The 17,976-nt window shown below is 43.4% G+C and overlaps 1 long non-coding RNA gene across 1 annotated transcript in view; it reads right to left on the bottom strand.

Moving 5' to 3' along the window:
- LOC146798934 (uncharacterized) overlaps positions 1-8,474 on the bottom strand; it is a 44,758-nt gene extending 36,284 nt beyond the window's left edge. Inside the window, exon 1 of the long non-coding RNA XR_014969214.1 lies at positions 8,306-8,474. This is a non-coding gene — a long non-coding RNA (uncharacterized LOC146798934). The remainder of the gene's footprint in view (positions 1-8,305) is intronic.
- Between the last annotated feature and the right edge of the window lie 9,502 nt (positions 8,475-17,976).

Below are 17,976 nucleotides of genomic sequence, written 5' to 3'. Positions count from 1 at the left end.
CTTTCTGTGGTGGTTTGGTCCGAGGCCGTAGTGTTTGGAGCCTGTCTGACACTAAAAAATCAACCTCTTCTCCCAAATCCAAAACAATAGTATTGGGGTCCCAATAAGTATATGTATGTAGATAGATATACCGTCACATAAATATATACATGTGTGCATGTATATATATAGTGATCAAAGGCACTTTGTTGCTCGAAACCCGCCAAACGGAGGAGTGTGAAGAATAAATGTTGCCATTCTACCTTTGGTGTCCGTTACCCTTTTTTCGCCGCATTGAAGTTTGGAGAGTTCTTCGTATATATATATTTTTTTCTTCTTTTTTTTTTTTTTATCCAACAAACGCCAAAGCTTCTCAAGATGCACTCGACAGTGCGTCTGCCATTCGGAATCACGGTTCAGCCTGCCCCAGCCATCTAAGTTCGTTGTATTGCCTGACACATTTCTGTGGCCAACGTACCACTTCATCTGAGGCATTTGTCCTGTACGCATTGGAGCGCTCTTTATACTGCATGCTGATTGGTTGAAAACCCCCTCATGGGTTCAACTGCGTATTTGATTTCTTCATACAGCATGCTGGGATGTGTAGTCACATTGAGCTTTCATTGAACACCTATAGTAGGTTCCAATGCGTACAGATTTCAGAGAGTCAGTTAGAATACTTGGTAGGATCTGGATGTGATGGGAGCAGCCACTTTTCATCAAGACACACTGTGCTGGAAACCGGAGCAGGAAGGTTCCTCTCCCTCAGCCTCTCATTCCTTCGAGATGGTGCATCTTGCACGGGACGGCACCCGTGTCATAATTTTATCCAACAAACGTCAAAGCTTCTCAAGATGCATTCGACAGTGCGTCTGCGCTTTACAAATGGGTAGTTACAAGGGTACAAGAAATAACAACAGTAGCACAGACCGGACCAGAAAAGGACAACAGTCAAACATTTCAATAAAGGCAAGAATAAGAAAGTCAATCCTAGGGTAAGACTGAAGGTCTAACCGGAGCCCTAGTATGTGCCAGTCTTCCCAATGACTGAAACAAAGTGATACCATGAGGAATCAGGCGTCACACTTGACGCCACACAACACAGATTGCAGACCATTGTTACACGGTTTACACTCTGGAATGCATCAAACATGGGCCAAAGAGCAATTATAAACGGACTACAGGTCTTAATGCTCAACCTTTAGACCCTGAAGAAGTTCTCCTAATGGGATGAAATGTGTTGGCTGTTACCATGATATGGATATTTTGAAGAAATGTTTAAAGAAAGGTTTTAAAGAATAACACGTTGTTGTTAAATTTAACTGTTCAAATTGAAAAGACTTAACAAGACACCACCACAAGATTTGGATTCTGAAGTAATATGAAATGTGGAACAAAACAATATTGGGGAGTACCTCTCTCATTCTATATTAAGCTGTTTGCTTTTGGACCTTACAATGGTTGGCCCAGTGAGGTGAGCACTAACAGCTGATATGAGCCTTGGAGACTACTAACTGGCAGCAGTGGCTGGTGCCATTTAAAAGTGGTGGGGACACATGTTCCTTTTGTGTCACTCCAAGAATGAACGGAATGTAAAGTATTGTCGCCTCTCCCTGCGTTATTGAAATATGTGTATGCTTCCTTTTCAGTCAATTCACATACTTCAATAACGCAGAGTGAGGCAATAATAGTTTGCATTCCGTTCATTCTTGGAGTGACACAAAAAGAACGCATATTTATTTATTTATTATTTTAATAGTTTGTTATAGAGCACACATGACCCTTGCGGGTATCAGAGTGATTTACAGAATTGCAGCATGCTGTGTACTAGAATCAGTAGTAACATATTCACTACAAGTTCACTAACAGTCGAATAGCAAAGTTACATCATTCATAACAACATAATGTCATAGTTTATCCACTGCAAAACCAGGCAGAGTTGAGAAACAGGGGGGTAATGTCGGTATTGCACTGAGGAGCGTATTAGGTAGCCAGAGATAGTTAGTCATGTGTGTGACTGAGGAGAGTAGATTCATGTGATCTAGGGAAGAAATGTGTTCATGAGGAGTTCTTTGGCTTCTTTCTTGTATGAAATGATTGAGGGATTTGTTCTGACTTCTGGAGGTAAAGTGTTCCAGATTCTTGGGGCAATCCCAGAGAAGGCACGGTTGTAGGTTTTCATCTTGTGGAATCTCTGAGGTTTCAGAAGAAAGGAGTTTCTGGTTGCTCAGGAACCTCTGGAGAGTTTGAACTTCTGGACGAGATAGATAAGGATATTGTGGTGGAGGGCTTTGTGCATCATGCAGGCAATTTTTTGCTGGATTCTAGCTTCGTATGGGAGCCAGTTGAGGGATTTGAGATCCGGAGTGATGTGGTTGTATCTTTTTGACTGTGATGAGTCTAGTGGCAGAGTTGAGTTAGTCCCATTAGAGGAGCAAGTTTGGATCTGGGTAGTGCAGAAAGGATTGTTCTACCATCATCCATCTCTGGAATCACTAAGGCTTGTATAGCATGTTTGAAATCGCTGGGGGGGAAGAAAGATTTTATTTTCTTAATATACTCATTTGATGGTTTGCTACTTTGGTGGAGGCAGTGATGTGTTTCTGCATATTGAGATTTTTGTCAAGAGTAACGCTCAGTGATTTTGTAGTCAATGATTTGTGGGGTGCAGTTGAGGGCTGTAAGCTGTTTCAACCATTCTTCGATTACCAGTGTCTGGTTGAGTGGGGCGATAAGAAGGAGCTCCATTTTTTGAGTATTTAGTTTGAGGTGATCAGTTGTTAGCCAATTTTGTGTTTCCATTAGAGTTGTGTTCAGCATGGTGATGTTTTCTGGGAAGGAGACTTTGAGGTAACGCTCATTTGCCCCTATCGATAAGCCGTCACTGGTAATTGGTGCGGCTCTTTTACCACTTCCTTCTTTTGTGAATTCGCAAGCAATAGGAAACACTTTCAACAAAAAAAGGTGCACATTGTATCCAATTGTTCATAAACCAGTGCATCTTTGAGGCTGTAGTCCATTGCAATTGAGCATCAAAAAGTGTTTTCCTATTTGTATGAGCCTTCGAAAACATTTAATGCAAATGCTGGGTGTCCACTTGCCATGTCAAGGTAAACCATGGCCAATAAATTTAATAACACTTCACACATTTCTAAAACAGTGTGAAATGTTGACGTGCGGTTTAAAACAACAATTCATAGCACCAGTTATTCACTTTCTATGTAAGTCAAACCAGTTGTGCAAATAACGACACACAACTTGCTCAAGACATTCCTTGGTCACAGCTTATACACAAATTCCTTAATGAGGATCACACTGTGATATTAATGTCTGAGAATCTCACTAAATCTCTAAAAATAGCAAATAATCCTACGGTCTCAGGATTCACAATCAAAATCAGCATCTATGTCTGGCACCGGTGAAGCTATACTCCAAACATTTAACCCAGTTGGGATTTCCACAAAAACACAAGTGCACCTCATTGACTTTGGCTTCAGGAGATCTGAATGTAGGGATGCGCGTGCACTCAGGAAGTAGCCTTATGCTGGGAGGTGCAGTACAGCTAGTAATTTGACATTTGCTGTATATTTAATGCGACCTCTCTGTTGGGACTCGGATGGTGCTATTTGTTCAGGAAACCTTGATATAATAGAACTGGTTATGGGGTAGTCTATCGCTTTCTTCAGTGGTATCCACTGCCCAACAGTGTCACTGGCACTAAGAATATTTTTCTCTACTAAGGGGTGATTGTGTTTGTTTGTTTTTTGAAGATGGGGTGTCTTTCTAAGTGACTTTTAGATGCCTTCAGTTGTTGCTCATTGATTTCACTTATTTGCATTTGGTGCATGTTTTTGGTGCTATTATCGCCAGCGCTAAATAGTGCTACATTGTGTTTGTTTGGTAAATTTCACGATGTGGTAATGTTTATGGGGTTTTGCTTTATAAACATATTTGCTCACACCCTTTTCCTTGCATTATTGGAGGTCCGGCGCGACCCAACACAATGCCATTTGGTGAAGCACTAACACTCAGTTTTCATGCAAATCTCCTATTGCCCCAGATTGTTGACTGATGCTAAACTTTATGGGGCTTATTTATAAGCCCCTTGCGCCGCCAGCGCGTCTCTTTTTGTGTCGCTCCGGTGGGGTATGAGCCTGCTTTGTATTTCCCAGGCAGCTCTAAGCCACTTTTTTGCCTTAATGCTGCCTTGTAAATATAATTCCCTTTAACACAGTTTTCTGCGTTAAAGGGGCATGCAATGAGTGTTGTTGGGGGCGTTCCCGGCAACATCCATGGTTTTTTCACACTGCCCCAGATTTACGAGAAATTGTAACTAAGGCAGCTCCAAACACATACGCCTCCCGAGGGGAGGCCTAAGGGAGGCACGAGGAGAAATAGCTTTATTTCTCCTTGCTTTTCCTTTTTCTACGTGTGCTGCAGCACACATAGAAAGAGGAAAAAGCCCCTTGTGATTGTTTTTGTGCAGGAAGGTTTCCTTTCCTGCACAAAAATGATCATCCCCACAATGAAGGCACCCTTGCACCATGGTGCAGAGGTGCCTGTGTTGGCGCATGGCAGTCCATTGTGTGCCAGTGCAGATTCGGCGCATTCCTGCCCTTTTCTTTTGCCGTAGGGCAGCGCAGCAGGAAGGCCTGCAGGGCTGCCATAGGGAAAAAAAACTCATAAATGAAACCCTATGTTTCTTTCCACTTCCCATGCTCCAGTATTGTACCATCAAAATAATCTAGGTGTAAGTATCAAGCGAGAGCCTCCTACATAGTGATGTATTGTAGTATGCATGTGGGCGGAGGGACAAGGACAGAAGATCAAAGAAGGTCCTCAGCCCTCCACTCGTGTGGGTGCACAGGGCTCAACGCAGATGCAGGGCATTAATGGACCAGCCCACTGCGATGTTTGAAATGTAATATATCAACCCACTACACATACATAGAGATGAAGTCCGCACATAAATCCTCATACTGCCATTAGGTGACTCTGAAAATCGGACAGGAGTCATAAACATCCCAAATACTTTTTTACACATCCTATGACAGGAGTGGAGCGGTCCACCTCAAAACTGGAGAACCGGGTTCGAGTCTCGGCAAGGACGCGCAACATCCTGTGATTCTGGTCAAATCACTTAATCTCTCCGTGCCTAACAAAAATGAATGTGTCCTTGTGTAACGCAACTGGTGCTTGTGTAAGACGCTCTGATACCTGATACCTTCGGGTCAAGTTTGCGCTATATAAAACTCCGTGAAAAAAGAAAAGTGTGTGCGGAGGCTAGTGCATCTCGCTGAGGATGGGGGATGTGCTGATTAAAAAGGCAAATAATCTGTGCATTGGGGATCTGTGTGTGAGCAGCATAACTAGATTGTGATGAACAAAGGTGTGAGTAATTTGCACTGTTTATGAATTTGTAGGAGCAAATTGCACGTGCATGTTGAAGTGAAATCTTGAGGATAGGTCCACAGACGTTTCGACAGCACAACCCCTGATCAGGTGTAAAAACAGCGGTGCTGGGAGCTTTTGTGAGAAACCCAGGTCTTGGGTGATGCAATACTCCGGCGTTTCATTGGCTGTGGATGTGCTCATAGTCCTGGCACTCCTGTGCAAGGTGATCTTCACACGCTGAAGGGCACCTGTGCTCTGAAGTGCACGTGGCTGGGTGCAGTCATCAACCTTTGTTTTCATGTTTAACCGCCTTTATTGTTTCCACTGTACATGGTGATAAGGTGACCTCTAGCATTGTTGGAGGCTGTTCTCACCGAGCACTTCTTGCTGTCACAAGAATAAGACTCATATCTGAAACCACCAGGCACAACTAGTTAGGTCCGGAGAAAACGCGACATATTGTGGATGCAATACCAGAAAATGATGGCTCGATTTAGCTGTATTCTTTCACTCTGAAGCATAAATGAACGGTGGCGAGTAAAGTTGCTGCACTGCATTGCCTGAACTGAAGAGAGCAGAACTGTGCCATATCTACAAAGAGGTGGCCCTTTTCTGCTCTCCCCTTGTACTGGCGCACTTTCACCAGCTGTGCGCCAATGCAGGCACCCTTGCGCCTTAGTGCAAAGGAGTCTGCGTTGTGGTCAGTATAGTTTTTTATGCAGGAAGGGATCCCTACCTGCGCAAAAAGTATGCTTTAAGGCAATTTCCTCTTTGTATGAGTATAAAGAGGAAAAAATGAGGAAAAATACAAATATTTCTCCTTGTTGCACCTGCCTCATAGGCACAGGATTTTGGCACAAATCCATGTCCACAAATCTTTGTAGATATGGATTTGCATCAAAATCGACGTGTAGAGAAGATGCACGAGAACGGCTATGCACTACCCATGGAATACCCACTTCACATAAAATAATGCAAGGCCGTGCATTGTGCAGCCTTACATTACTTTTGGTTACAAACCAAAGCAAATAGTCATTTACAATGGTCTGTATATACCAACCAGGATTTTGCGGAGGGTCTGTGTTAAAAAAGTATCACAAACCTGGCGCAAATTCTATGGAAATCAGAGCTCCGGTATTAAAGCTGATGGAGACACTATAATTGGAAAAAATTCTGAAGTGCACAGACAATTTGAATGCATTCACGTAGATTGGTTGAATTGCATTGCGTTGCTATGTTTATAGAGCACTTACTACCCCTATGTGGGGAGCTGAAACACTTGTACTCATGGGTAGTACACTTCAATGTGTAGGTTGTGTGGTTGGAAGGGTGTACTTTTTTGTGATCCTAAGTGGAAAGTGTTTCCATGTCATGCATCACCAAGGTGCGGTTATTGTGTCATGAGATGGAGCGCTTAGTGGTGTGATGAATGAGTAACAGATAGAAGCGAAGCTTATGATTAGCACATTGGTGGTAGCTTAGATCAGCACTGCAGGTTCCTTTGTGGTAGTCTTTATGTAAACAGTCCACTATGATGGCTACTGCACAGAGTGGTTCATTTTGAGATGTTATGGTCCCAAGCAGGCATAGGTGAGAGGGTGAGATGGTCTGAGATCTGCCAGGATGGACCATGTTACAGTCATCCCTCATATGACTGTCATGAAAAGATATCAAAAAGTGGTCATGGTATATAGTCTGGACCTGCAGAGGTGTATCACGCTAGATACCTCCAGTGGCCTGTGGTGTGTAGCAGAACTCTTTAGTCATTCTATCCCTGTCCAGTTGGTAAGCTGTCCCTTGCTGTGGACTGGTAAGGGTACTGGGTGATAGATCTGTAGCGGTTTGGTCTTATTTAAATGTAAGAGGCACACGTGGTATAAGCTATATTGTTTCAGACAGCACCCAATGCAGCAGAGCGACTTCAAAGTTGTTTGGATAGCACAAAACAGATACAAACAAAATCACCCAGACAATACAATTAACCCAAGTGTGCAGTTCAGGGGCAAGTATTTCCGTAATCATTTCTTGACGCAGGAGAAGGATTGCACCTACAAAATCTCCACAGGAGAGTGTTCCACCACTTTGAAACAGAAACCCCAAAGTCCTTCCTCATATGGATACTCATGTTGGATGTTGTTTAAGCCTCATGCACATTTAGGCCTGCATGTTTCTGTCCCTGGTGGGGCTCCCACTCACTGTTCGGAGTAAACAACAATGTTCCACTGGCTGTTCCGTTTTTTCTATCTCAAACTTCGGTTCTATGGAGTTTATAGATGGAAAAATAATTCCCACAATTTAGGATCTGGGCAACTTTGAAAGTGCAATTTAAAAAAAAATGGAGAGACTGTTAGTGGCACAGTTATATATGTGATTAAAAGTGCAGTGGCTTGGGAGGGATGGTGCTGTAGCACACCGTGTGGAAGAGGATTATCCTTGTTTGTCATTCTTTAGTGTGATTGGGGTCTCCCATGTACCTCCCAAATTTGAAACTGGTCAGGTGGACTTGCCTCCTGTGTACGGCCTGAGGTAAGAAGGGTTGCTCGGTCAGCCTCCTTGCAGTGACTGGCATGAAGCGCTACCAGGTGACCCAATTACACCCCCAATCCCCCTCCCTCCCCACCACCAACAAACACAGAGTCGGGGATTCAAATATCGCGAGCGTTCCGGATACAATCTGAATTACAAGGTGACTTTGAGAAGGAATTATCGTCCACGGACGTTTTCCAAGTCTCTTTCTGCCTTGATATCAACTGGTCACATGAGGATAACGAGTGTTACATTTTTCATATCTTCTTTGCATCAGGGCGGTAATATTTCATTTTAATACCACAAAAGATCCCAGAAGCAGAAAAGTTATTTTGTGTTTAACCTCTGTTAAATGACACGCCCCGGAGACTAAACAGAGAAAAGGGCCATGCAGGGCCAAACATACCTGCCAGAAACGAAGCACGTCTTGCAAATAAAAAACCTTTATCAACCTATGATGTGTTCCTTTTCCAGAGAGGCAAAGTTCACTCCGTTTCGTTATCAAAGGCAATAAACAGACTGTATCAAAAGCTGCAGCACTTTGGCATTTTCCTTCGATCCAAATGCAATCTTCAGTCTCCACTAGTTAACAAGCACGTTTCAGCCAGAGCAAAATGCGGAAGTGGAAAACAACCTGTTTGACCACATTTCCTTCTTAAGAACTGCCCTAGTAAAACATTATTTTTGTCTTTCCTTTCCTTTCCATTGCGCATGCGGCAATGCATGTTGCACTTCGCCATGAGTAAATCGTGACTTGCCCTTCTCAAAAGCGTACTCCAGTTTATGCCGCTGACCGCGGCCCCCGCAGGGGGCCACTAGAGCGGTCGGCGCCCTAGTGCCGCCGGGGCACCGGTCGCCCCTCCCCACCCCCTCCCAAGGAGGAGGGGGGGCGGGGACGCCGGCCGGTGTCCCCCTCCCCTCTCGCTTGCCCGGAGGTGACGCACAAGCGCGTCACTTCCGGGCACCTGTGGGAAAGGGGAGGCTATTTAGCCTTCCCCCACCCTCCTGGCGACCTCTTTGTTCGCCCAGGACGCCGCATCCCTCCCTACCGCTTACCTGGCGTATGGGTCGGGTGGAAAACAACCTGTTTGACCACATTTCCTTCTGAAGAACTGCCCTAGTAAAACATTATTTTTGTCTTTCCTTTCCTTTCCTTTCCATTGCGCATGCGGCAATGCATGTTGCACTTTGCCATGAGTAAATCGTGACTTGCCCTTCTCAAAAGCGTACTCCAGTTTATGCTGTCGACCGCGGCCCCCGCAGGGGGCCCACTAGAGCGGACCCCCTCCCTTCTCGCTTGCCCGGAGGTGACGCACAAGCGCGTCACTTCCGGGCCCCTGTGGGAAAGGGGAGGCTATTTAGCCTTCCCCCACCCTCCTGGCGACCTCTTTGTTCGCCCAGGACGCCGCATCCCTCCCTACCGCTTACCTGGCGTATGGGTCAGGTGGAAAACAACCTGTTTGACCACATTTCCTTCTGAAGAACTGCCCTAGTAAAACATTATTTTTGTCTTTCCTTTCCTTTCCATTGCGCATGCGGCAATGCATGTTGCACTTTGCCATGAGTAAATCGTGACTTGCCCTTCTCAAAAGCGTACTCCAGTTTATGCCGTCGACCGCGGCCCCCGCAGGGGGCCACTAGAGCAGACCCCCTCCCCTCTCGCTTGCCCGGAGGTGACGCACAAGCGCGTCACTTCCGGGCCCCTGTGGGGAAGGGGAGGCTATTTAGCCTTCCCCCACCCTCCTGGCGTCCTCTTTGTTCGCCCAGGACGCCGCATCCCTCCCTACCGCTTACCCGGCGTATGGGTCGGGTGGGGGGGCTCAGAGCATTGTAATGTTTCTTTTTTCGTTGCAGGCGGAGTTACAGGGCGATCTGGAAGCAGGCCGGTAACAAGGGTACCTCTGCGCGGCACCATAGGGGGTGCCTGAGCCAAAACCGAGGAGCCTGAGGAAGGGTGCCGGAAGCCACGTCGGCGCCCCGCTAGTCCTGTGGGCGGTTGTGGGCCTGAACAACCGGGGGTTTGCTATGCGACGCTCCGCCCGAGAGGGGGGGCATGTGTAGAAGTTACCAACGGCACGTGATCCTAGAAAAGAATCACCTGGATGGCAGCAAAGGCGGGGTTCGCTCCAGCGCTGCCCGACTCATCAGGCGGGCAGGCGGCCCAGTTGGTTGCCTGCCCTTGGATCGCCCGTAAGATAACCCACCCATTACATATTGTAATATGTAATAAACCTGCAGCAAACTTTACCCAACTCAATAGTCTGTGTGTGTGTTATTTGGGTATGCATCTTGGGGGAGGGGGGACTGAAGGGTGCCCCTGGCGGTACTATGGGGCCGAGGACCGGAAGCAAACGTAGTGGCTCGTTCCACGGTCAACGGAAGCCTCAAAGGTCAGAAAAATGTTTTCCTCTAAATAAATAATCCTTAAGATTAAACTGCCCCTCCTCTGTGTTTCGATCCAATTACTAATGATCACTGCACAAGCCAGGGGGGAAAGAGCCATTACATCGCGCATATTACCTCGTATGACATTACAATGCAACCGCTCCCACGCATGCCTTGTAACGATGTGTAGTCTTAATACACATTATTTTCAACGCATGTGTTTTTTACCATGCATGCCTTTCCAACGAATTTCGTTGTAAAGGTATGTATGGTAAAAGCACATACGTTGTAAAAAAATATTGGCGATCCATGTCGTTGTGAGGAAACAGAGACTCTTCCGTTTCTTATTAGTAGGATTTCTTACAGAGTTAAGGATTTGTGTGTCAAATTGAAAAAAGTTTGCAATGATTTTAAGGAGATGCATCAAGAGCATCCTTTTGTATGTAGTACTTGCACAAGGACTTAGTACCACATGCTGAACCCATCAATCAATCGATGAATCAATCAATCAATCAGGAGTTTGTAAAGCGCAGCTACTCACCCATGAGGGTATCAAAGCGCTGAGGTGGGGGGGTGGGCTGCTGATCCATCTGGGCGTGGAGGTTCAGTCGAAGAGACAGGTCTTGAGATCCTTCCTGAATAGGGTCAGCGATGGAGATTGCCTGAGGGGAGGGTGTTCCAGGTCTTGGCGGGGAGGTAGGAGAAGGATCTTCCTCTGGTTCTGGGCTTGTGGATCCGTGATCATCCTGAATCACATAGCTGTAGAAACTTTCTATATTATGTTGTTGCCTAAGCCTCCCTTGTTTCCAGTGCTATTTGTGTTTTATGGAAATATATTTTTAAATGATGAATTTGTGCAAATGTGCCTTATGTATGTACAGAGATAAGTTTCCTTTTTGTGCTTCTCTGTAAATTATTACATGAATAATATGTGTTGCTTTCTCTTTCCGTAATTATAAATGAAATATTTAAGTAAGAGTGACAACTTAAATTACATGTCTTAATAAAAGGTTGACATAAATGTTTCTCTCACATTTGTGGGTTTTTTTCTCGAGTGCTGTGTATGTCACAGTAACGGACAGGCTTATGCTAGGGCACAGAAACTTTGTCAGGCACATTTTAGGGCAAAATGGTATATTGACATATTATGAGGAAAATTCACAGATGTGCATACTATAGTAACTTCGATAGGCATAATCTAGGCACATTAATGGTGATGGCCATTTTCTTAGGCACAGTAATCCTGACAGGAAAATATCCATTCACACTTCTTTGAATGCAAGGGCATGTGTTGTGGTATGTATACAGGATTTCTGGTTGCAAAGAAACCCCCATGTTGTCGTGCAATGCTGGGATTTTTGAAACAGTGTCAATCATATAAAGGGCAAGGAGATCAGAAAAGAAAGCAGAGAATGGGAACCAGGGCCTGACTGGGAACGCAAACCAGCCCTGACAATTCAGTAGGACCAGTAGTGGGGGTGGGGGGATGGGGTGCGGGGGGGGGGTGCGTGGAAAACACTGCAGCTGCTTTTGTTACATGGGGCCAATAAAACCGGCCCCTGTTAACAAAAACGGACCCCGGTGTCCAAAACCGCCCCCCACCCTGATGGCTCACCAGGGATACGCCCAGTGCCCGCTACTGCCAGTCCGGCCCTGATGGAAACACATAGAGATTATGAACGAGAGAAAGAGTGTGGAGGGCTGAGCAAAAAAAGAGCGGCAGTATGAGTAGGGGAGATTGTTCTTCAAAATGTGCCAATAATACATTATGGAAAAACAAGACTCATGGCATCACTGAAACTCTTACAAGAAATCAAAACAGAACAGGCTCTTCAGCCTATCCCTCTGTGCACAGCCTTTGGTCTTTGAAGAGGGGTCTCCATGCAGTCGTATCATTGACCAGGGGGAAAAGGAAGTACAACCATTTTGCACCATCGTCTTACACACACCATTGGCTCCTCATGCTCGCCTACGTCACTTTCAAGATCTGCTGCATCCCTTTTCAAACCATAAACATCAACGCACATACCTACCTGGCAAGCAATTCAAGATGTCTGCTAGGCCACACAATATATGCAGGAATCAAATCGCCAGACTTGAGTCCAAGAAGAGCAAAAAGAAGAAAACCTGAAGACAAGCCTTCTCTTCGTCCTCACCAAAGATCTGTAAAAGAGCCCCAGGCACTAACTTGTTTTAAGTATCTTATCTACCGGTCTGATTAAGTTGTCGTATATGTAAATAATTGCTGCAAACGATGTTCATTGGCTGCATGGTTCATTATAATCTTGCCTGTGTTTAAATGTTTTCCTTGGCGTGCACTAATTCTTGTGTTTGACAGTCATGTGATATAGAATTTATGGACTAAGTTCCTAAGATCTCCCTAGCAATAGTTGCTCTCATATGCAAGCATATACCAAGATACCAAAAGTTAATTGAAGTTTAACGCTAATCGAATCAGAAAGAATCCTCTTTGTTTACTGATTTGATTTTATGCATCCACTCTCCTAGGAAAACCGAGCTAGCCCCTATATTTTAAAGTACATGTGTGTCCTGAGAGCAAAGGGTCTGAGCTAGGAATGTGTGTGCTTAGACCTATATGACTGAAGATTATGCTAAAGTGATTTGACAAACAGACAATATGTTTTCATTCCTAGACATAGTTTTACCTACAAAGGGAATTGGCTAGAGTTTGAAATAATACAAATAAAATATTTTGACACCTGACCTAACCGATTGTGTGGACCAAATTTTTGTTGGGCCCTATTCACAAAAGCCACTTTGGAGTATCTAAAGTAGTACCACTTTATGTACTTTAAATTGCAATTCACAAACTTGAGTCGAAGATTCTCCACCTCCACCGCTCCTATCTTTTCTGTGCAGATATCTCTGTTGTGGCTGTGGAAATGTTCGAACACGGACATGTAGGTTTTAGTAGCTAATGTGAGTGGTTTAAGGAGAGACATGCCAATGTAAAGCACACCCACAAATGTTTAAGGTAATTTTAATTCAGAAAATACACACCTACATCTAGTCTAGTAGTACTACTTACAAAGCAGGTTTACATATCAACCAAACTTTCAAGTAAGTCAAGCACCACCCATGTGGCCAACCACTAGTACTGCAACACATTGCAAGAGAAATCAGGGAGATAGGGAATAAAACTAGCACCAACAACAATATTTGCAATGCTGGAATACATTTAAAAAAATCTAATGCTTGTTAATTATAATTTACAACATTTATTTTTTTAACCACTAAATTACATTTTAATTTAATTTATTTTAAATGGTAACTTACATTAAAAATAATAAAAGAAATGACCACATAATTCAGAACTAAACTTCTAATATATTCAATATATCTGATACTGTAAGGAGGGGAATTAAAAATATAAATTCCTTTAAAAAAGTTAATACAAAATTAACTTAAAATTTAATTAAATAGGATGTAAAGTTTTCGAACTGGTATGTTAGTGTCTTGTTAGTGTGCTAGTCTTAGGTGAAAAAGAGTTGAAGAAAGGTGATCTTATGTTTAAAAAAAAATTAAATTAACTTTTTTTTAAATTGTACTAAAATGTATTCATTTGTTTCATTACTTTATGGAGATTTCATTACTTTATGGAGATATCCGCGCTGGCTGAGAGGTCTCCACAAACAGCTGCAAATGCACTAATAGTAACTTTATGGTCATAAATCTGGTTGTAGTAGCCTTCACCACTTCAAAGATGCCTTGAAGAGTACCCTGTTCAAGCAAGCTGTCTGTGTGCAACCCACTAGTACCCGCAACCCCTGAACTTTCCTCTCAGAAAAAGGATTGGGCTCCATTGTCTGCAGGCACATTCACATCGAGGATTTGCCCGGAAAAAAAGTCAACTGATAAAACAAAGAAGGAATGCTATGAATTTTTGTAGTGTGAATTTCTGAAGACACACCTTCTTACAGTGGTAGGTAACACGTTCTTACACCTGATACAACGTGATATTTTTATTAACCCCACTTTGGATGGGACACATGGTCTCAGGAATTCCGCAGATGGGTTTTGGCTTGACTGGTGTGTGGAATTTTTTGGCTGAATAGTGACTTCACTGGATATCGCTTTTGCATTTATTTTCATATTTTTGAAGGAGATTGAGAATGCCTTGAACAACAACATCCAATGATTGACTTTAGGTTGGGAATATGAATATATGAGTGAGTGTGAAAACTAATGGAACACTCACTACAGACTAAACTGCCTCTAGATGTGTGTGGGGGAATATGTAAGAAGATATAGCGGCATATAATACCCATTTCTCTGCGTATTTCACTCATGTTGAAGTTGCGACACTTATGGAGTAAAACTGTGTTCATAAGTGCAAGTGAAACATTCCACAAATACCTCAAACTAGCTGAAAAATAGGGAGTTATTTCTGAGTGATTCAGAACTGATAAGACTGATAAAGGTGTGTTTTTGTGCGCTCCAACATGTATGGGAGTGTTCCTATATAGGCAGATATTTAACTTCTATGTGTTTGACAAATTATATTTTAAGACATCCTCGCCCTTAGAAGGAATGTTTTCTTTTCACGACTATAGAACTGCAGCGGGGCGAGGGAGACACTCTAAAGTCTCCAGTTTGAAGTGGCAGTATCTTTTCAATAGTTTGCGGTCACAATTGTGGTCTCAAACTACTGATACATCTCTTTTGAATCGCAGTTAGAAGGGGATTCAGAATGAGTCGCAAAATCTTTTTTGAAATTTAGAAAGGCTTGTCTAACCACAAAAGGGGGTTTATTAAATAGTAAAAAGCCATTTTGTGAATCTCCTTTTTTTTTTAGAATCACTAAACAGGTTTCGTGCATAGCAAACAGTCATTTTGTAAATTTGCAAAATTTGTGATCGCAAAATGGCTCTTTTATAAAGTCCAAAATTCTCTAGATAGGCCTGCAGTCAGGACTAAGGCAATCCAATGTTTTCCTCTCCAAGGCTATAGTAGCCAACATACAGCAGTCTTTCCATCTGGCTCGAGTACCACAATGATTCATTCATTCATTAGTATGTTCATTCACTCCAGCATTAAACACATCAGTTCAATATACATACCAGCTCTATAACAGTGGGTAGAATTGCATTGGATCTGATTTATATGGACACTCTCAAATATTAGGGCCCAATTGACAGATGTTTTTGCACCTATAAGTGAAACATACATGTGCAGAATATTAACCCACAGGTGGAAATTCACTGATTCTTCTCACAATATCAGGATCATTCAACAATTCCATCAACAGATTGGATTTTCTCCTGAGGACAATTAGCTAGTTTTGTGGATTGCCTTTTATGGAAAGTCTCCAACTAAGGGCGGGCACAAAGGGTATTCATGGTTGGCTACCCAGCAAAAAGTTGATAAACACTGGCAAACATATTTTTGTGGGCATTTACAAACATTTTGCAAGTGTGTTCCCATTTTTAAAAGTCCTTTTGCAGTGTGGAAATGGAAATAAAACATCTACACAATTTATGAGTGGAAAATCATACTTATCCATTTAAGAAGCATAGATTTCAATGCTTTTTAGGTCTCGCCTAGGCAGTACGCATGCGCTACCCTTGGAGAGGGCCTTTAGCCAGTTTGTCATTCTTTAGTGTGATTGGGGTCTCCCGTGTACCTCCCACATTTGAAACTGGTCAGGTGGACTTACTTCCATACAGCCTGAGGTAAGAAGGGTTGCTCGGTCAGCCTCCTTGCAGGGACTGGCATGAAGCGCAACTAGGTGACCCAATTACACCCCCAATCTCCTCTCTCTCCCTCCCTCCCCACCACCAACAAACACACACAGTCGGGGATTCAAATATCGCGAGCGTTCCGGATACAATCTGAATTACAAGGTGACTTTGAGAAGGAATTATCGCCCAGGGACGTTTTCCCAGTCTCTCTCGGCCTTGATATCAACTGGTCACATGAGGATAATAGGTGTTACATTTTGCATATCTTCTTTGCACCAGGGCGGTAATATTTCATTTTAATACCACAAAAGAAAAGATCCCAGAAGCAGAAAAGTTATTTTGTGTTTGACCTCTGTTAAATGACACGCCCCGGAGACTAAACAGAGAAAAGGGCCATGCAGGGCCAAACATACCTGCCAGAAACGAAGCACGTCCTGCAAATAAAAAACCATTATCGAGCTATGATGTGTTCCTTTCCCAGAGAGGCAAAGTTCACTTCGTTTTGTTATCAAATGCAATTAAAAGACAGTATCAAAAGCTATTCTTTGGATCCAAATGCAATCTTCAGTCTCCACTAGTTAAACAAGCACGTTTCAGCCAGAACAAAATGCGGAAGTGGAAAACAACCTGTTTGACCACATTTCCTTCTGAAGAACTGCCCTAGTAAAAACATTATTTTTGTCTTTCCTTTCCATTGCGCACGCAGCAATGCATGTTGCACTTCGCCATGAGTAAATCGTGACTTGCCCTTCTCAAAAGCGTACTCGAGTTTATGGTGCCGAGAACCGGAAGCAAACGGTCAACGGAAGCCTCAAAGGTCACGAAAATGTTTTCCTCTAAATAATCCTTAAGATTAAACTGCCCCTCCTCTGTGTTTCGATCCAATTACTAATGATCACTGCACAAGCCAGCGGGGAAACAACCATTACATCGGGGCTATTACCTCGCCTGCCATTATAATGCAAGCGCTCCCACGCATGCGTTGTAACGATGCATAGTCTTAACTACGCATTATTTTCAACGCATGTGTTTTTACAACGCATGCCTTTCCAACAAATTTCCTTGTAACGTTATGTATGGTAAAAGTTTGCAATGATTTTAAGGAGATCCATCAAGAGCATCCTTTTGTATGTAGTACTTGCACTAGGAATCAGAGGCGTCACTATGGGGGTGGGGGGGGGGTGCAGAACGCACCGGGTGACACCCTCACATGGGGTGACACCAACAGGGCCGGTGTGCGCAGAGCAACCTAATCTTCTAACCTTTTAGGAGGAGGAGGTGCCTGTGCGCAGCACTGTCTCCCCACCTTTCTTTTATTTGCTTCCCTGTGAAATGGATCCAAACAAGAAAATCACTTTTGCTGGTAATCAATGTCTATTTTACTGACATTTAATTCCAAAGTGCAGCATCGGGAATAAAAGTTTAGAAATATGAAAAATAAATAACTAAATAAAGTAAGACAGAGTGGTAGCAAACTGGCCAGATTGATTTTATTCACACCCAAACACATTAGCGCCACTTTTACAGAGTTTGCCAGTGAAGCGCTATTTTTGTTAACTTGGCTTTGTTTTCCCTGGGCTTGGAACTAGTGCACCAATCCTGGAGGTACTGCAATGTGAGGATTGAAAAACAAAATTTGTACTGCTGCTCTGTATCTAGGGATTTGGTCTTTTTTTACCATACTGCTTACGTTTTGTAAGGATATAAGCAATGTCCATTGAAATGGGTCCATTCAGGTCCCTGTTGTCATGTCCTTAACTCTTCAGGCAAAAGCACTCACTGATTTCTGAATAGTGAGTGTAAAAGCGTTAAGGTAACCATGTTGTTCCTGCTTACATTTCACATGGTTTGCAAAATTTTGCATTCCCTATGATTGTTTGCTTTTTCCAGGATGCTGTCACTTTTTTTTGTAGGCCACATATTGCTCTTGCCCAGTGCGTATTTTAAATTGAGCCGCATCCAGGTGTTTATAACTGGCAAAAATTGGGAT

Source organism: Triturus cristatus, chromosome 9 (genome assembly GCF_964204655.1).
Source record: "Triturus cristatus chromosome 9, aTriCri1.1, whole genome shotgun sequence".
Classification (NCBI taxonomy): domain Eukaryota; kingdom Metazoa; phylum Chordata; class Amphibia; order Caudata; family Salamandridae; genus Triturus; species Triturus cristatus.
This window is presented reverse-complemented; position numbering and strand designations above follow the sequence as displayed.